The 18,023-nt window shown below is 38.8% G+C and overlaps 1 protein-coding gene and 1 long non-coding RNA gene across 2 annotated transcripts in view; both read left to right on the top strand.

Moving 5' to 3' along the window:
• The window catches only part of AQP9 (aquaporin 9), a 48,472-nt gene that overhangs the window by 1,708 nt on the left and 28,741 nt on the right, over positions 1-18,023 (top strand). The window lies entirely within an intron of this gene.
• LOC147580244 (uncharacterized) lies at positions 2-14,080 on the top strand. Its single transcript, XR_015252674.1, has 2 exons — positions 2-9,255; positions 9,491-14,080. It is a non-coding gene; the product is annotated as an uncharacterized LOC147580244 (long non-coding RNA).

Here is an 18,023-nt window from a genome sequence, read left to right on the forward strand (position 1 = left end):
TGTTTCCTGAATCCTGACCCAATTATGCCTTCCTTTCTACCCAGCTGGTAATGAATAGTTTTGTTTTCTTTCCTTTAAGTTTGTCGCTAGATTCATCTCTTCCGGGAAATAGCACATTCCTTCCGGGCTGTTTGGCCCTGTACTGGCCACAAGGTTGGGTTTCCATTTACACATTTCATTTATTCACAAGAGTTGATGGGGACAGGAGAGGGGGAGTGAACTACTTTCTTCACTTCAGCAATTTACTGAGATTCTGAGCTGGCTTTGATTAAAATCAGTCATTAGTAATTTGTCTCATTGATTAATTGATTTATACCTTGTTTATTTCCCACAAATATTGAGGTGACTCAGTCACTTGAAGTAAGAACTGGCAGTCAATAAATATGAGTGGCAAGAAACAGCTCAGTATTACAAGTGCTCGGCAAAGATTGTGTTGTCATATCATTTGACTTTTAACAAGTTAGAAATTACACTAGATAGAAATATGCATTCTACAATCATCCGTCTTTGGTTTTACCTCATTTTTCCCCTCTTTTTACCTGAAACTGATATCTAAAGATCTTCAATACAACAGTTATAAGAAACGTGTGTGTGTGTGTGTGTGTGTGTGTGTGTGTGTGTGTGTATAAACAGAAGGATTGATTCTAAGAACCACTCAAGGATTTTGTCCAGAGAACTGCACAGCTATTAAGGAAAGACTGGATAGTTTATGTAAGTGGCACGGGCTCTAAGCTTCCACCCTATTGCATGCTATAGCATTCTTTGGATCCTGAATTTTCAGCTGGAGCCAGAAAATTAAATTTTCAATTATTCTCATATGCAACAACCACTGACTTTAACTTGCTTTAAAAAAAATCCTCTCAAGGGGCTCTTGGGTGGCTCGGTTGTTTAAGCATCTGACTTCGGCTCAGGTCATGATTTCATGGCTCGTGAGTTCGAGCCCCGTGTTGCACTCTGTGCGGACATCTCAGAGCCTGGAGCCTGCTTTGTATTTGGTGTCTCCCTCTCTCTCTGCCCTGCTAATGCTCTCTCTCTTTCTCTCTCTTTCTCAAAAATAAATAAATGTTAAAAAAATTTTTTTTTTAAAAATCCACTCAAAGATTCCCTACTTCAATATTAATAATTTCATTTTTCTTAAAGTTATAGAGATTTGTCCATAAACTTACAAGTTCTTGCTGATATACAGCATGGTGACTACAGTTAATAATACTGTATTGCATACTTGAAAGTTGCTAAGAGCATAGATAAAGTTTGTTATCAGGAGAAAAAAATTTATAACTATGTTGTGATAAATGTTAACCAGACTTATTGTGGTTATCATTTCATAATATATATAAATATTGAATTATTATATTGTACCCCTGAAGCTAATATGATGTTTACAAGTCAGCTATATCTCAGAATAAAGTTCTTTGCTTTGTATAAATACATAATTTAGGAGTATAAGCCAAAATCAAGAAACAAGTGTGAACTCAAAAAATTGAACTAGTGTAAATTGAGAGAAAGTCATAAGTGTTCTGGTCTCTGAGAACCTCTTTTTACTGAATTCACTCAAGTATTCTTGAGGCAAATGGACAGCTATTTGCACTCTTTCTTGACTGTCCTCACTCGTGTTAAGAATGTGGATGGGAGGGCGGGTGGTTGGAGAAAAAGAGAGAAAATAAAAGCCCATGATTCTTCTTTAAAAAAAAATTTTTTTTTTAATGTTTATTTTTGAAGGAGAGAGAGACAGAGTGTGAGCAGGGGTGGGGCAGAGAGAGAGGGAGACACAGAATCTAAAGTAGCTCCAGGCTCTGAGCTGTCAGCACAGAGCCCGATGCGGGGCTCAAACTCACAAGCTGTGAGAACATGACCTGATCCGAAGTCAGACACTTTAAGGGACTAAGCCACTCAGGTGCCCCAAACCCATGATTCTTCTGATCTTACTCTGTGCTTACTGGAAAATCACCCTCAGCGAGACAAAAACTGTTCATGTTACTTGAAATTTGGTCCCAAAAAAGAGAGTGGATTATCACTACAGACTCGATGCAGCTCTATGGTGACCTGTGGTACTGAGAAGTAAAGCAAATTCAGTTACACTCTGTAGTCGTCTGCAGAAAACGCGGAGGAGGAAGTGAACTAAACAACCATTTTGCAACTGAAAATGTTAAAAACCCTCCTTTTTTTTTTTTAATTTAAACCCTCCTTTCTTAACAAGAAGCTGTTTCTTAATCTCATTCCCTCCAAGTTGAGTAAGTGAAAGTTACCGTCAGCCATTTACTCATACAATTAGTAGCATGTCTTCCCCTACCATTCACAGTGGGAGCTAAACACATATCTTCATACTGTATATTGAAAAATAAAACTTTGTGTCTTCTGGCCAAAGCCAATAATTTCCTAAATGATTCATTTCCATCTCCACTGTACATTTATTTTTTAAAGCAAACTCTTATGGAATCCATAATTGTGATTATAATATTTTTATTAAGGCTTGGGGTATATATGCCAGAAGTTTTCGCACAACACAATATTTTTACTAACCAATTATGTGGCTTTGCTCAACTCTTAGCCAAAATAATTATTTCTGCTTTATTAGAAAATGTGCATAATATGTTGCTTTGTATAGTAGAAAGCTTTGATTGTTGACAAGGTATGGGCAAAAGGGAACATAAAAAAAAAAAAGATGGCAGAGGATATGCAGGACTCATCAGTCCTTCAAATTTGGCTTTTCCCCCAGACCCTGAGAGTCTGGTGCCATTTTCCTCCTTCCTCTCAAAAACCTGCCCTTAGAAGAAATACCTTAAACTCATTTATACCATGGTGCAAATGACTAATAAGGCCCACTGGTAGCATTAAGGTTCATGAAAAATTCTTTGTAAACTATAACTAAAAACAGCAATAACTAGGTTATAAGCCAAAGAATTAGCTCTAATTTGGGCTTAAAGACATGGGATAGGTATACCTTTTCACCTTTGCTAGTGCCAGGGAGAGGGGTCACAGTGGATATTCCCTAATACATAGAAGGGTTTCAAAGCCTTGAGCTGCAAACGTAGGGAGGGAGTATGTATTAAGTACCTACCATATGTTAGCTTCTTTACATACATTTGTTTAATCCTACAATAGCTGCATTGGGAAGGCTTTATTATTACTCATAAACAATTGAAGAAATGAGGACTCAAAGAGATGAAGTCACTGGCCCAAACCAGGAAAGCACTGAACTGGCATTCTTTCTAATTCTAGAGCCTACACTTCCCACCCATTGCTGGAGTTCCTTCCACAATGTCCTTGATAGATAGTAAATCAGACTCCCTCCACTTGAACGTCTCCATAGACTGGAGCCATGAGTTAGCTCTCTCATTTGCTTGCAGTCACGTGAGTTTAACTGGTGGGCACCTGATGAGGCCAGACCATGAGTTATACCCCCAAAGCTTTCTGAAGCAGAAAACACTGCTCAACAAGGGTCACTGCTCAACAAGGGGAAGGGAGCGAGCAGGGGAATCCTTAGCCTTCTGCACATGGCTCAGGGCTTGGGGATTTCAAACTGCACATTAAATACCCACTACATGTAAAGCTCCTGAGATAGGAACCGCTCATAAAATGCTGGCTCCCTTTCCCCATGCTTGCCCCTTCCCCTCTTCTACTTCAGAGTCTTTGTAGTACTTGAAAACGGCTTCTTTGTCTCCTTCTGGACATCTTGCAGGCTCCTTTCCCCAACATCTGCCACAGAACTCTGCACATACGTAAATGGGTCCCCATAAATGTGTGTTCAATTAAAATGTCTTTTGGTGGCTGAAATTCCCAGAATCTCTAGTCATTTCTTGTAGCAGCTATGTTTATTCCTCACCACTCCATGCACCCTTTCCTGTCTTCAAATGTTTCCGGATTCTTTGATAGAGAGTTCATCCTATTGAAGATGCTGAGGTGAACAGCCTGGCAAGCAGCTATATTTCCTCTTGTAGTGGAAGGGCATCCTTCCAGGGCAGAATTTATGAGTGGGTGATCATCTCCTGTGTATTGGGAAAGACTCTAAATTCTTGTCTCACTCTGTCAAGCTTGCACATTAGAGATCTACCTTTCTGCATCTCTAAGATTGAAAAAATGTAAATACTTCTGCTAAAAGTAATAGCCTCAATCTGTGCCCTGAAGGTGAAATAGAATGAGCAGAGACCTGGGACACAGGATGTGGAGGGCATAAGGGAGTGGGCAGTGCAGGAGGGAGGGAGGAAGTGAGATGGATGGCACATGACAAATGTCAAACCCCACAGTGATTTCCATGTCTGCTTCTGCCTTCCTCCGTGACTTCATGACCAAACTTCCCACCTTGCCAAAGTCACTGAGTTTGCCATTCTGTTCTTGGAGAGATACCAGATATGCTAACTATAGAAATTCTAGGTCTTTAAAATTATTATTACAAAGTGTGCTCAGATCTTAGAGTGGGTCTATTTCATACTGGAGAGCTTTTGAAACAAAAGAATATATGATTAGCATTTAGAGTAAAATAGGAAAATTCTTAAAACAAGCCAGTTCTTAAAATAAGTGCTTTGCAGGGCATAATTCAGGACATTTGGGACTGCTACATATTTAGAATTTCCAGGTACTAGTAGGACAGCTCTGAGAACCGGATGAGATAGATGTTTCTGGCCCTTCCTATTGATGGGGAAGCTGACACACAGATTGATGCAATCATATGTCCTTTGAGTCAGTGTGGAGCCCACACTGCCTTAAGCATAAACTTCTCTTGGTTTCCACTGCGTTTTCCCTCCAAGAGGCATAGAGTGCCTTCTCAGGTAGATTATTTTTTTCAATTTCATTTTGGTTAATATACAGTGTTATATTTCAGGTGTACAATATAGAAATTCAACTATTCTATATATTACTCAGTGTTCATCATGATAAGTGTACTTTTAATCCCCTTTACCTATTTCATTCAGCCCCCACCTACCTTCCCTCTGGTTACCAGTTTGTGCTCTAGAGAGTTTGTCTCTTTTTGTCTTTGCTTGTTTTGTTTATTAAAGTCCACATATGAGTGAAATCATGTGGTGTTTGTTTACTTAGCATTATACTCTCTAGATCCATCCATGTTGTTGCACATCTCATATAGATTCTTGTTTATTATTATATTTATATCTTTCCTGGGGGGAAGGGAGAGAAAGAGAGAGAGAGAGGGAGAAAGAAAGAGATACAGAGAAAGATATCAACTCCATTTTGCCAGGTGGGAGAAATAGGTATAACATAATTAAGAGGTTCACCCAAGGTCATCCAGCCTATGAATGTGAGAGCTGGGCTTGATATCTTGGCTTTAGTTATTACTAATGTACCATTGTTTGATGAGAATTAACTCCTTTCATGGGAAAGCTCAAGAGAACTTTACTAATTTTATAGCCTAAAATACTTTAGATAGTAAAGGTACCAAAAGATGATTATATAGAGCAGATATGATCCTGGCAGAGAAATTTTACAGAAGCTCTATTAGCATAGACTTTATGGACCACTTCAGTATCTACAAACACACTCAAAGCTCTTGTAACACTAGGGTTCTGAGGTGGTTCAGTCATATCTTCATGTCCTTAATGAACACATTGACCATGCATTGCACTGTGTTTCCCCTAGAGCTTCTATTTTCTGGATTCTCCTTGAGGACACCTCGTGGCTCAGAGCAAGGGACCAAAGGCAAGGGTGAATAAAGGGACACCATAACTCTTCTCTCACACTTTCTTGCTCAACAGTCACCTGCCCTTTCTCTGTTTCCTCTCTGCTTGGTCTGGCTTATGACTTTGCAAAGACCTGTCCCCCTCCAAGCCTGGCTGCCAATGATGAGGGTCCCACTGAGCTAGAGCTGTCAGTCTGCCAACATATGATTGGGCAGAAGCCTCTGCTGTCAGCAGTGCCTGGCTGATTCTGGCCCCAAATGCCATGCCTCTGTGTCCTTCAGATGAAGAAACAGAGACCCACACACTCACAGGATTCTGTCAAATGCTTTTTCCACCACAGTCAATTCCACCTGATTCTTATTATTTACTTTCGATTTACGTTTAGTTCTCAGCCTCTCATGGGTCTGTACTTCTGTACTGGGTGTTCTGTCACTTTAAGAAAGTCCCAGGTTCTAAATATGAAAGTGTGGAAGAACTAAGCATGTAGGGTTCTATGTGGGCCCTTGCCCTGTACCTTTAGCAGCTATGAGAAGGCTGATGCAGAAGGTTCTCTGCCTTCCAGCATGGTGATGAGATGAGGACAAAAGACCAGGAAAGGGGTAAACTTTTGTTGAACGTGCACTGTACCCAGACAATCAATAGTTCTGGAAAAATCTCATGAAGTAAGGGAATTTTTCTTATTTTACAGATAAGGAAATGAAGGCTTAGTATGATCGAGCAACTTGCCCACAGGCAAATATGTGGTGGAGCTGGGATTAGAATCAAATCTGGTTTTTCTTCACCATGCTGAAATTACCGTTCTCATGTATGCTTTTGAACTTCCACTGCTGTTGCCAGAAACAATATATGTTTTATATGTTTTCAAAATGTACATATATGGCTTCATAGTTTGTATGCCTTCTACGATTTGAAAATTTTCTGAGATTTATCTATTTGGGAACATGTAGGTGTGGGCAATTCATTTTACTTTTGTAGTACGGTGGGTTTGTGTATCCATTCCCCTCGTGAACTGTTATGTGGCTTGCAACACATTACCAACACTGCTGCAGTGAACGTCTTTGTACGTGTCCTGTATGTGTGTCCCAGAGTTCTTCTGAGTACATACTTAGACGTAGGTTTGGTGGCCCTAGGCATGTGCATCTTCAACTTATGCATATTGTAAAATTGCTCTTAAAGTGGTTTTAAATTTAAGTACCATCAACAACATAGGAGTCTCCGTTTTCCATGTACTCACTGACCCTTGATATTATCCAACTTTTAGATTTTTGCCCATTTGACATATAAGAAACCATGGTGCCTGGGTGGCTCAGTTGGTTAAGTGTCTGACCTTTGATTTCGGCTCAGGTCATGATCTCACGGTTTGTGAGACGGAGCCCCGCGTTAGGCTTTGCGCTGACATGCGACAGTGCTGAGCCTGCTTGGGATTTTCGCCCTCCCTCTCTCTGTGCCTTTCCCTCATGCGTTCTCTCTCTCTCTCTCTCTCTCTCTCTCAAAATAAATAAATAAACTTAAAAAAAAAGAAATAGAATTTCACTAGTAATTTTAATGAATTTCTAGTGCAATCCACCATCGTTTTCAGGTTTACTGAAGCTTTAGCTTTCCTATTCTTTAAATTGCCTGCTCATATCCTCTGCATTTTTTAACTTTTTCTTATTGATTATAATAGGATTTTGATATTTTGTGTTTTCTTATAGCTTACTGTCTTACTTTTCATAGTTAAGTCTTTAAATCATTAGAATTTATTCTGGTGTATGGTGCAGAGCAGGTGCCCTTTATCTGGTAAAATAGCCAATTGTTTCAGTAATGTATTTGACCAGTCTGTTCTGCTTCTACTGATTGTGATGATATCATATACCAGTTAGATAGATCATATATCAGTTCATATATAAAGGTGGTTGTATGTCAAAACTTTTAGTTCTAGTGATTTCTCTGTCCAAAACAGCACCAACGCCATATATTTTTGTTATAATTACTTTCTTTTTTTTCTTCCAAGTTTTTATTTAAATTCAAATTAGTTAACCTATAGCTCAATATTGGTTTCAGGATTAGAACCCAGTAATTCATCACTTACATATAACACCCAGTGCTCCCACAACAAGTGCCCTTCTTAATGTGAAAAGTTCTATTGGATTGTGCTGGTGCAAACAATTTTTTTCCCCTGAGAATATGAGAAATTTTATTTTCTTTCTTTCTAGACCTTAATATTTAATTTCTTCTTATTACCATGGTTAAAACCTTCCTAGTACAAGGTTATTAGAAGCTATCATTGTAGCATTGTTATTTTATTCCCAACTTTAAAGAATCTACTTCTCATGTTTTACCAGTAAGTGTGATAGTTCCTATAGGCTTTGGGTAGGCATTCTTGATTTGAGTAAGGGAATTCCTATCTGCCCCTCATTTACTAAAACTTTCATTAGGGATGTTTATTGAATTTTTAAAAAAGTATCTCTTCTATATTTATTGAGATAAGCATAGGGGTTACTCTTTTATCTGTTGATGAAGAAAATTACATTGACAATGTTTTTAGCATTAAACCATCCTTACATTTCTGAGATGAATTTCCACCTAATCATGTGGCATTTCATTTGCAATGTTTTATTAAGGATTTGGACTATAATTTCTTTTTATGTTGTCCTTTGTCTAATTTAATCACCAAGATTACATTAGCACCATGAAAAGTAGTTCTTTCCCTCTTTTTATATTTTCTGAAACACTTTGTATAAAGTAAGGATTACCTACTCCTTGAAGATTACTTAGCATATGCACTAAAAAAAGAGCGAGCGAGAGAGAAGTGTACAAGATTTCTCTAAAACTTATGTCTAATTGTCTAAGTTAGATTTTCCATTCTTTTTTAAAAATTTCTTTAATGTTTATTTATTATTTTGAGAGAGAGAGCACAAGTTGGGAGAGGCAGAGAGAGAGGGCGACACAGGACATGAAGCAGGCTCCAGGCTCCGAGCCGTCAACATGTGGCCTGATGCAGGGCTTGAATCGACAGAACTTGAGATCATGACCTGAGCCGAAGTCAGACACTCAGCCAAACCAATTGCGCCACCCAGGAGCCCCTAGATTTTCTATTCTTAATTACGTTTTAGCAATTTATATTTTTTCTAGGAAACTGTACTTCATTTGTGTTTTCAAACATAGTTTTTAAAAATTGCTAATATTTTCAAAATCAATACAGTGAAAGCAATAATTGTGAAATAATTTTTCATAGTATTTCCATATGGCTTTTAATATCTCTACTGTACTTGTGATGATTCTCTCCAATTTTTAATTTTTTTTCCACTCAGTAATTTCTGCTTTGATCTTTTTTTTTTTAAAGTTTATTTTGAAAGAAAGAGAAGAGAGACAGCATGAATGGGGAGAGGCAGAGAGAGGGAGAGAGAGAATACCAAGCAGAGGCTCAATCTCATGAACGAACTGTGAGATCATGACCTGAGCAGAAATCAAGAGTCTGACCCTTAACTGACTGAACCACCCAGGTGCCCGTCCCCCCTTTTTAAGTGACCTTTCTTACATTTTTCCATCGAGTTGAACAGGTTTCTTTATTTCTCCCCTTTTGCCTGTGCTTTTTCTATTTTTAAGTATTTACCCTTTCATCTTTAAAAAAATGTATTCTAGAGTTAACAAAGTTTAAAATTTTTTTTTTCAACGTTTATTTATTTTTGGGACAGAGAGAGACAGAGCATGAATGGGGGAGGGGTAGAGAGAGAGGGAGACATAGAATCGGAAACAGGCTCCAGGCTCTGAGCCATCAGCCCAGAGCCTGACGCGGGGCTCGAACTCACAGACCGCGAGATCGTGACCTGGCTGAAGCCGGACGCTTAACCGACTGCGCCACCCAGGCGCCCCTAGAGTTAACAAAGTTTAAAGTGAATCAACTTCTTTCCTTCTGAACAACACAAAAACTTTTAAAAATCCTGATTGTAATCAAGCACTCTATCTTACGTGTCATTATTGTCTGATATTTAAATTCTACCTCCAATATTTTTATTATTGGTATTTTTAATGATGATTACTTATTTAAATTTACTACCACTTATCAGTTTATTTGCTAATTACTTATACATATATGCATTACTTTTAGGTGCATTTTCCTTCTTTGTGCAGTAAAAAAACTTTCCTTAGGAAATTTTCCGGAAAGGGTGTGTGAGGAATAAACTTTCTCTGTCTTTGTTTGCCTGAGTTTTTCTTTATTTCACTCTCAAGTTTCAATGATTGGCTGATGAATTTGAGGTTGACAACTGGTTTTGCTTGGCAATTCACAGGTGTCCTTCCAATGTCTCTTATTGCTGTTGACAAGTCTAGTGTTCATCTAATTCTTGTCTTAATCTGAATTTCCCTAGTTTCTATTAAGAGTTTCTCTTTTTATGTGGCACACACACACACACACACGCACACACACAAATATTATACAGCCATAAAAAAGAAGGAGATCTTGCCGTTTGCGACAACATGGACAGGCCTAGATAGAGGGGGTATTTAAGTCAGACTGAGAAAGACACATACCATGTGATTTCACTCAGATGTGACATCTAAAAAAACATAACGAATGGATAAATAAACAAAAAGCAGAATCAGGCCTATAAATACAGAGAACAAAATGATGGTCACCAGAGGGGAGAAGAATAGAGGAATGGGCAAAATGGGTGAAGGTGGGAGATACAGGCTTCCAGGAATAAAAGTCATAGCATAGGGAATCTAGTCAATGGTATTGTAATAGTGTTGTTTGGTGACAGATGGTAACTGCATTGGAAAGGAGCAGAATATAACATATAGAGAAGTTGAATCATGATGTTGTACACTTAAAACTAATGTAACATTGTGTTTTAACTATACTGAAATTTTAAAAATTATAAAAGCAACAACAACAGCAAAAAGACTTTCTCTTTTTTTTCCCTTGAAATTTCACTACAATATGACTAGGGCTTATTTTATTTTACACATAACGCTCAGGATTCTTTGTTTATCAGCATTTAAAGATTCACAATTTATACAGTTCTAGAAAATTCTTAGTTTAATCGCCTTGCCTCTCCCCAGTCTCTCTGTTTTCTCCTTATAGAATTCCTATTAAATGTGCATATATGCCTGACCTTCTTACTTTTTTTATTTATGTCTCTACCCTTCTCTCATATTTGTATCTCTTAATCTCTCCATGATGAATTTTATGTAGTTGTCTCAAATCTATTTTCCAATGCATGAATTCCTCTCTGTTGTATCTAATCTTTTAATACATTCATTAAGTCTTTAGTTTCATTAATATGTTTTCATTTCTAGAAGTTCTATTTGGTTCTTTTCAAAAATTGCTTTTCTTTTCTCTTCTCATGTGTTTATTTCTTTTCTCTCTCTAACTCACTAAAGCCTAATGTACTGATGGTATTTGATGATTGTTCTGTTCATCTCAATTTTGGGGGAACTAATAATCCTGTTTATTTTATGCACTCTCATTCACAAAAGAAAACTTCCTTTAGTGTTTTGTAAATTTGTAGTGTAAACTCTTCCAGGAGGGTTTGCTTTTCTCTGTGGGAATTCTGTACGGCCTGCACTGTGGGGTTGTTCTTCCACAGCAGGCTTACATTTGTTTCTGGGAGGTTGCTCGGGTATATCACCAACAAGAAATGATTGTTGTAAAGTGGAAAACTAGAAAAGGAAGACTGATGAATGTGCATACCCTGTTGAAGAGCACTCTCCCCAAAAAAGTGGCACTCTGCAGGACATCTAGGTGGCTCAGTCTGTTAAGTGTCTGACTCTTGGTTTCTGCTCAGGTCATTATCTCACAGTTTTGTGGATTTGAGCCCCACATTAGGCTCTGCATTGACAGTGCAGAGCCTGCTTGGGATTCTCTGTCTCCCTTTCTCTCTGTCCTTCCCACCCCCCTCTCTCACTCTCTCTCTCTCTCTCTCAAAAATAAATGAATAAACATTAAAAATATTAAAAAAAAAAAAAAAAAAGAATGTCTCTCTGCTCCCTTTCCCCCACATGGGATGTGTGACCATGAATGACTAACTAGGAAATCCCATGCTTTCTCCAAATGAAGCTGATTCTCTTCTAGTCTTTACAGCCTGAGTCAGGATCAGCTGAAGGAGGACTTTCCTATAGAGTTCCCCTTACCAACAGTGAACATGAAGGGCCAGACTGGCCTGGAAAATTTCAGAGTTCCAAAAGACCTGGGGAGAAAAGTCTGTTCTGGGTCACTGATCTAAAGTCTACAGATTCCTAAAGCCAAACAATTCTGCCAAACAGAACTCTGTTTTTGATCCCTGAGTTTGAATTTTGACTCAGAAAACTTGCTACATTCATTGACTTTCAAAGAGGAAGTATTTTTGTTTTCTACTTTCCAGAATGGGTTTGGTTCATTTTTTTCTTTAGTGACAAAGCCCATTGCAACATGTTTCCATTACTTGACAAGAAAGGAGAACATAGAAATGAGAGCAGACGTTGTCTCCTCTTTACTCATCAGCCTTATGATGAAGATACAGCATAAATTGAAGGACTGGGAGGAAGAGAAGCCTCATAAAAGTGAGGTAGCTGATAGGCCTGATCAAAATGTTAAAACAGCCCAGCAATGAAGTCTACTCCATACATGTAGTGAGCACCTTATTTCATGTCCTGGTAGGATTGCTGAGCCCACTGAACCCACCAAGCAAAGAAAATGCTTTAAGAGAAAATATGCCAGCAAAATGTGCCCCCCTCCTCCATCATGATAGATTGGCTGATCATGCTAAGACACACAGTCCCGGCGTGACCAGCCAAGACCAAAAAAGATCTGAGGACTCCATTTCTCTCCCAGCCTAGAATCAGCCCACATGCCTTAGTCTCTATTTCAAAGTTTAGATTTTCTAGGGAGGAAACCTCCTGAAAAACCCATGCCTCTATCAACAAATAAGTGGTTAAAGAAATTGGGGTGCATCCTTACAATGAACTGCTATATAGGAATTACAGATAATGAGGCCAATTCTTATATGCTGTTATGAAAAGATTCATTAAGCTAACAACTTGAAAAAGCCAGCAGAAAATAGTATGTATAAAATACTCCTATTTGTATAAACACACACACACACACACACACACACACACACACATTTTTACAGGATATACCAGGAAGTAGTGATATTAGTTACTGTAAAGAATAAAATATAAAATCTGGGATGGGAAAGAGACAAATTTCTTTTATTTTTTAAGTTTTTTTTGTTTGAGAGAGAGTGCTTGTGTACAAGGGAGGAGCAGAGTGAGAGGGGGACAGAGGATCTGAAGCGAGGTCTGTGCTGATAGCAGAGAGCCCAATACAGGTGAGCTCATGACCTAAGGCAAAGTCAGATGCTTAACTGACTGAGCCACCCACACACACCAAGAGATAAATTTCTTATATTTTATTGTATACCCTTTGTATTTGAAAAAAATTTTACATATTCATGTACATTTTCTTCAATCCCCTGTTCCCCTTAAAGAGCTGACTCAGCAGATTTTCTCCCTTCAAGGTGTTTTAGGGAGTTGCTCATAATGTATTCTGAAGAATACTAGTTCCGTGAAATGCAAATAAGAATTAAGTGAAAGAAAATATGCTGTCCGTCCCAAATATGTTTGGAAAACACTGGGTTAAACCAAGTTAATCAGTTTCTTCAACTATAGGACTTATCAGAGCTTTTAATGTTCACTATAAACTCTAAGAGGGAAATAGAATATATAGACCCTGGACTTACTTGACTACAAATTCCTTTTTTATTTTTATTTTTTTAATGTTTATTTATTTTGAGAGAGAGAGAGAGGGAGGAAAGGCAGAGAGAGAGAGGGAAAGAGAGAGAATCCCAAGCAGGCTTCTCTCTATCAGCACAGAACCCAGAACCCGACTCAGCTTGATCTCACAAACCATGAGATCATGACTGGAGCCAAAACCAACAATCAGACGCTTAATCAACTGAGCCACCCAGTCACCCCAACAAATCCCTTTTTAAAATTTTAATTTCAGTATAGTAAATATGTAGTGTTATATTGATTTCAGGCATACAATATAGTGATTCAACAATTCTACACATTGCTCAATGCTCATCAGGATAAGTGTACTCCTAACCTCATTACCTATCTCACCCATCACCCACACCCACCTCCACTCTGGTAGTCATCAGTTTTCTATAGTTAAGAATCTGTTTCCTGGTCTGTCTCTATTTTTCCTTTGTTCATTTGTTTTGTTTCTTAAATTCCACACATGAGTAAGATCATATGGTATTTGTCTTTCTCTGACTGACTGATTTTGCTTAGCATTATACCCTCTAGATCCATCCATCACCTTGGAAATGGCAAGATTTCATTCCTTTTTATGGCTGAATAATACTCCATTGTGTGTATTTATACCACATCTTCTTTATCCATTCATGTATCATTGGACACTGGGGTGCTTCCATAATTTGACTATTGTAAATAATGTTGCAATAAACATAAAGGTGCATATATTTTTTGAATTAGTGTTTTCATATTGTTTGAGTAAATACCCACTTGTGTGATTACTGTATTATATGGTCATTCTATTTTCAATTTTTTGAGGAACATCCATACTGTTTTCCACAGTGCTGCACTAGCTTGCATTCCCACCAATAGTGCATAAGGGTTCCTTTCTTCCACATCCTCGCCAACACTTGTTGTTTCTTATGTTTTTTATTTTAGACATTCTGACGTGTGTGAAGTGATAGCTCATTGTAGTTTTGATTTGCACTACCTGATGATGAGTGATGTTGAGCACGTTTTCATGTGTCTGTTGGCCATCTGTATGTCTTCTTTGGAGAAAAATTAGAATAACACAGAGAAGATTAGCATGGTCCCTGCACAGATCCTTTTTTTTTTTTTTTTTTTTTTGAGGAGCATCTCATGGAACTGATGGTCTGTGGAACATACTGGGTCTGGAATGAATCTAAGAAACAAATTTGCCCCAGAATTCCTGTCTTCAGGTATCTTCCAGACTGAAAGTGACCCAAGGTGTTCTTAACATTGTTAGGCCACTTTGAATAAAGAGAGAGCTGTCCTTGGGGTGCCTGGGTGGCCCCATTGGTTAAGCATCTGACTTGGGCCCAGGTCATGATCTCACGGTTTGTGCGTTCAAGCCCCACATCAAGCTTTCTGCTATTAGTGCAGAACCTGCGTTGGATTCTCTGTCTGTCTGTCTGTCCCTCCCCTGCTCACATGCTTTTTCTGTCTCTCTCAAACATAAATAAACATTTACCAAAAAAAGTGGGGGAGGGGGAGAGAACTGTCCTCAGCAACCCTCCATCTATGTACAGCATCATCAGACCCATGCTTATCCTATTGAACACTCATACCTTAATAAATAAATGTTTAATTAGTTCCTAATTCTGACCCAGGGATTGTGATCAAGTTCTTGTCCAAGCTAGCATTATTTTGGATGAGTTGAGGGACATGAACACCTGATATAGGCCAGAAAAGGAGAGCATTGTTCTTTTCAGACTATGAGAAAGAATGATGTTTAATCACCTTATGTTTCTGAGACACAAGTTTGTGCTTGGTCCTCTTTTCTACTTAGAGAGCACTGAGGTTGGCCATTCGCCCATTCACCTGGTTCTCAAATTTCAGATTCCTCTGTTTTTATGAGCTTGCCCTAACATCATTTCTTTTCAAGTACAGCTGGTTCTTGAGGGGTGATTGATCTTATCCTGATATTTTCTCAGGCCACATACCATCAAATACTTTATTTTTAACCAGAAGGTCCAGGTTTCAGTCTTGGGTTTTTTTGTGACTATTTTTGTTATGACTGAGAACATTTTATTTTCCAGTTTGAAAACTAACTGACTAGACAGCTGTGCATAAATATGTATCCTGTCCTAATAAAGGGAACAAACAGACCCACCAAAACAGCAGCAGTTGGCACAGGAGGGACACAGAGCTAGAAATCAGAAGACCTGGTTCCAGACTCAAATTCTGCCACTTATTAGTTGTATGAATTCTGTCAGGTTATCCAGTCTTCCATTTTTTTAAAAAAAGTTTTTATGTTAATTCCAGTTAGTATACAGTGTAATATTAGTTTCAGGTGTACAATATAGTGATTCAACACTTCCATACAACACCCAGTGCTCAACACAAGTGCCCTCCTTAATCCCCATCACCTATTTCACCCATTACCCCGACCCCAACCATCAGTTTGCTCTCTATACTTAAGAGTCTGTGTTGGTTTGTCTCTCTCCAGCCTTCCACTTTTTGTTCTATTTAAAAAACATTTTTTTTAACGTTTATTTATGTTTGAGAGAGAGAGACAGACTGAGAGCTGAGGAGGGGCAGAGACTGAGACACAGAATCCAAAGCAGGCTCCAGACTCTGAGCTGTCAGCACAGAGCCCAACCTGGGGCTCAAACCCACGAACCGTGAGATCGTGACGTGAGCTGAAGTCGGACACTTACCCAACTGAACCACCCAGGCACCCTGGCCTTCCAATTTTTAAATGCGGATTAAATGTTGGGAAGAATAATGGAAGCAATGTACATGACAGTGTGATACATGTGCTATTAATGTTTGTTCATTCACCTATCCAGTGGTCAAAATCATGTGTAGTCAAACCTGGGCCCCATGTGTGTGAATGTGAGAAATTCTCTTAACCTCTCTAAACTTCATTCCCTTGTTCGTAAAATGGAGGAAGTAAGAGAGAGGACCTGACTCAAAGGGTTGATGTGAGGACCAATGGGCTAATGTATGGAAAGTACTTAACTCATAAAAAGCACTCAATAAAATATTAGCTGTTGTTGTTGTTTCTATTATCATGACATGTTCCAGTGGATATAGTCACAAAAACTAAATAGATGTATGATAGGTAGGAGGTGCAACTTATAGTAACATAAACCTAGAGCACAGGCTGAAGGGCCAAGGTTTGCAGAGAATATATTGACAGATTGGCATTTGTTCTCCTTCCTCTCCAGTTACAAAAAACAAAATGTTTATAGGAGGAGGAGAACCTCTGGCAAAGGCCCAAAGTGACTCCCTTCTCAAGAATGGAGACTATACGGGGCACCCGGGTGGCTGAGTCACTTTAGCATCTGACCCTTGATTTCGGCTCAAGTCATGATCTCACAGTTAATGAGTTCAAGCCCTGCATCAGGCTCTGCGCTGACAGTGTGGAGCCTGCGTGGGATTCTCTCTCTCTCTCCCTCTTTCTCTGTCCTTCCCCAACTCATGCATTCTCTCTCTCAAAATAAACTGTACAAAATAATAATGGAGACTGTGCTTTTGGTCTCCCTATCACTGCTACCTTAAAGTCTTGCCCATAGTCAGTCTTTCATTTGAAGGTAGCCACAGATTCTCTCTCCAGGAACCTCCAGGTCTCCAGGACCTCACCAGGATATCTGTGGGGTCAGGAAGTCACCAACACCAAAAGCTAAATGGATTTCTCCTCCCAGGACTTAAGATGGGAGTCAGTAGCCCCAAAGCTTATTGAGATGAGGCAGATAACATATATGGGTGAAGTGGACATGGCAGGGTTAAGAAGGAAGTGTCTGTCCTGTCTCAGGAGGCGTCTGCCACCCAGACTGTCTCCACTGTGGCCAAGTAGGAATGGGGTAGATTTTTATCAGACTTTCAAGTTTGAAAAAAAAAAAAAAGGTCTATGTGTAATTTTTCTTTTTAAATACTGGCAACAAGGGTGCCTGGGTAGCTCAGTAGGTCAAGCTCAGACTCTTGATTTCAGCTCATATCATGATCTCATGGTTCATGAGATGGAGCCCCGCGTTGGGTTCCATGCTGGGCATGGAGCCTGCTTTGGATTCTCTCTCTCTGCCCCTCACCCCCCAAAACAAATAAATAACCATTAAAAAATAAGATTAAATACTAGCAACAATTTCTAAAATTAAAAAAAAAAATCACCATGTAGGCCAAGCATATCTCTGAGTCAATCCCACTCATAGACTGTCTTCAGTCATGGACCACCAGTTTGTGACTGTGCTCTCAAGGTGTCCTTAACCACACTCTACAAACTATTCTCACCAGAAAAGGGCAAGTGGAGAGATTGTGAGGGCCTCAGCCTTCTATTCAATATCATCTGTTTATAAGAGGCCTGTTATTGGAAATCAAATTCCTCAGTGCAAGATTGTCATCCTTTTCTTTTCTCATCCTAACACCTGGCAAAATTGATTGAGGCAATCATGTGAAAACCATTTTTATTTCAGGCAGTACCAGAAGAGAAATCTTGATCTCATAATAATTTTAATCAAGTTGCTCATTAGGCCAATCTGTTATGTGCATATATTAATACATCTCAGATTTAATAGTATTATTAAATACTATGATGATTCAATAATTTGGGGTATTAATCAGATAATTCAAGAATTTGGGGAGACTGAAATGTCAAAATAGCTCACTTAGGTCGTAAGACTAAACTATAAAACCAGATTTCCAGGTATA

Source organism: Puma concolor, chromosome B3 (assembly GCF_028749965.1).
Source record: "Puma concolor isolate L17-30 chromosome B3, mPumCon1.1.hap2, whole genome shotgun sequence".
Lineage (NCBI taxonomy): Eukaryota > Metazoa > Chordata > Mammalia > Carnivora > Felidae > Puma > Puma concolor.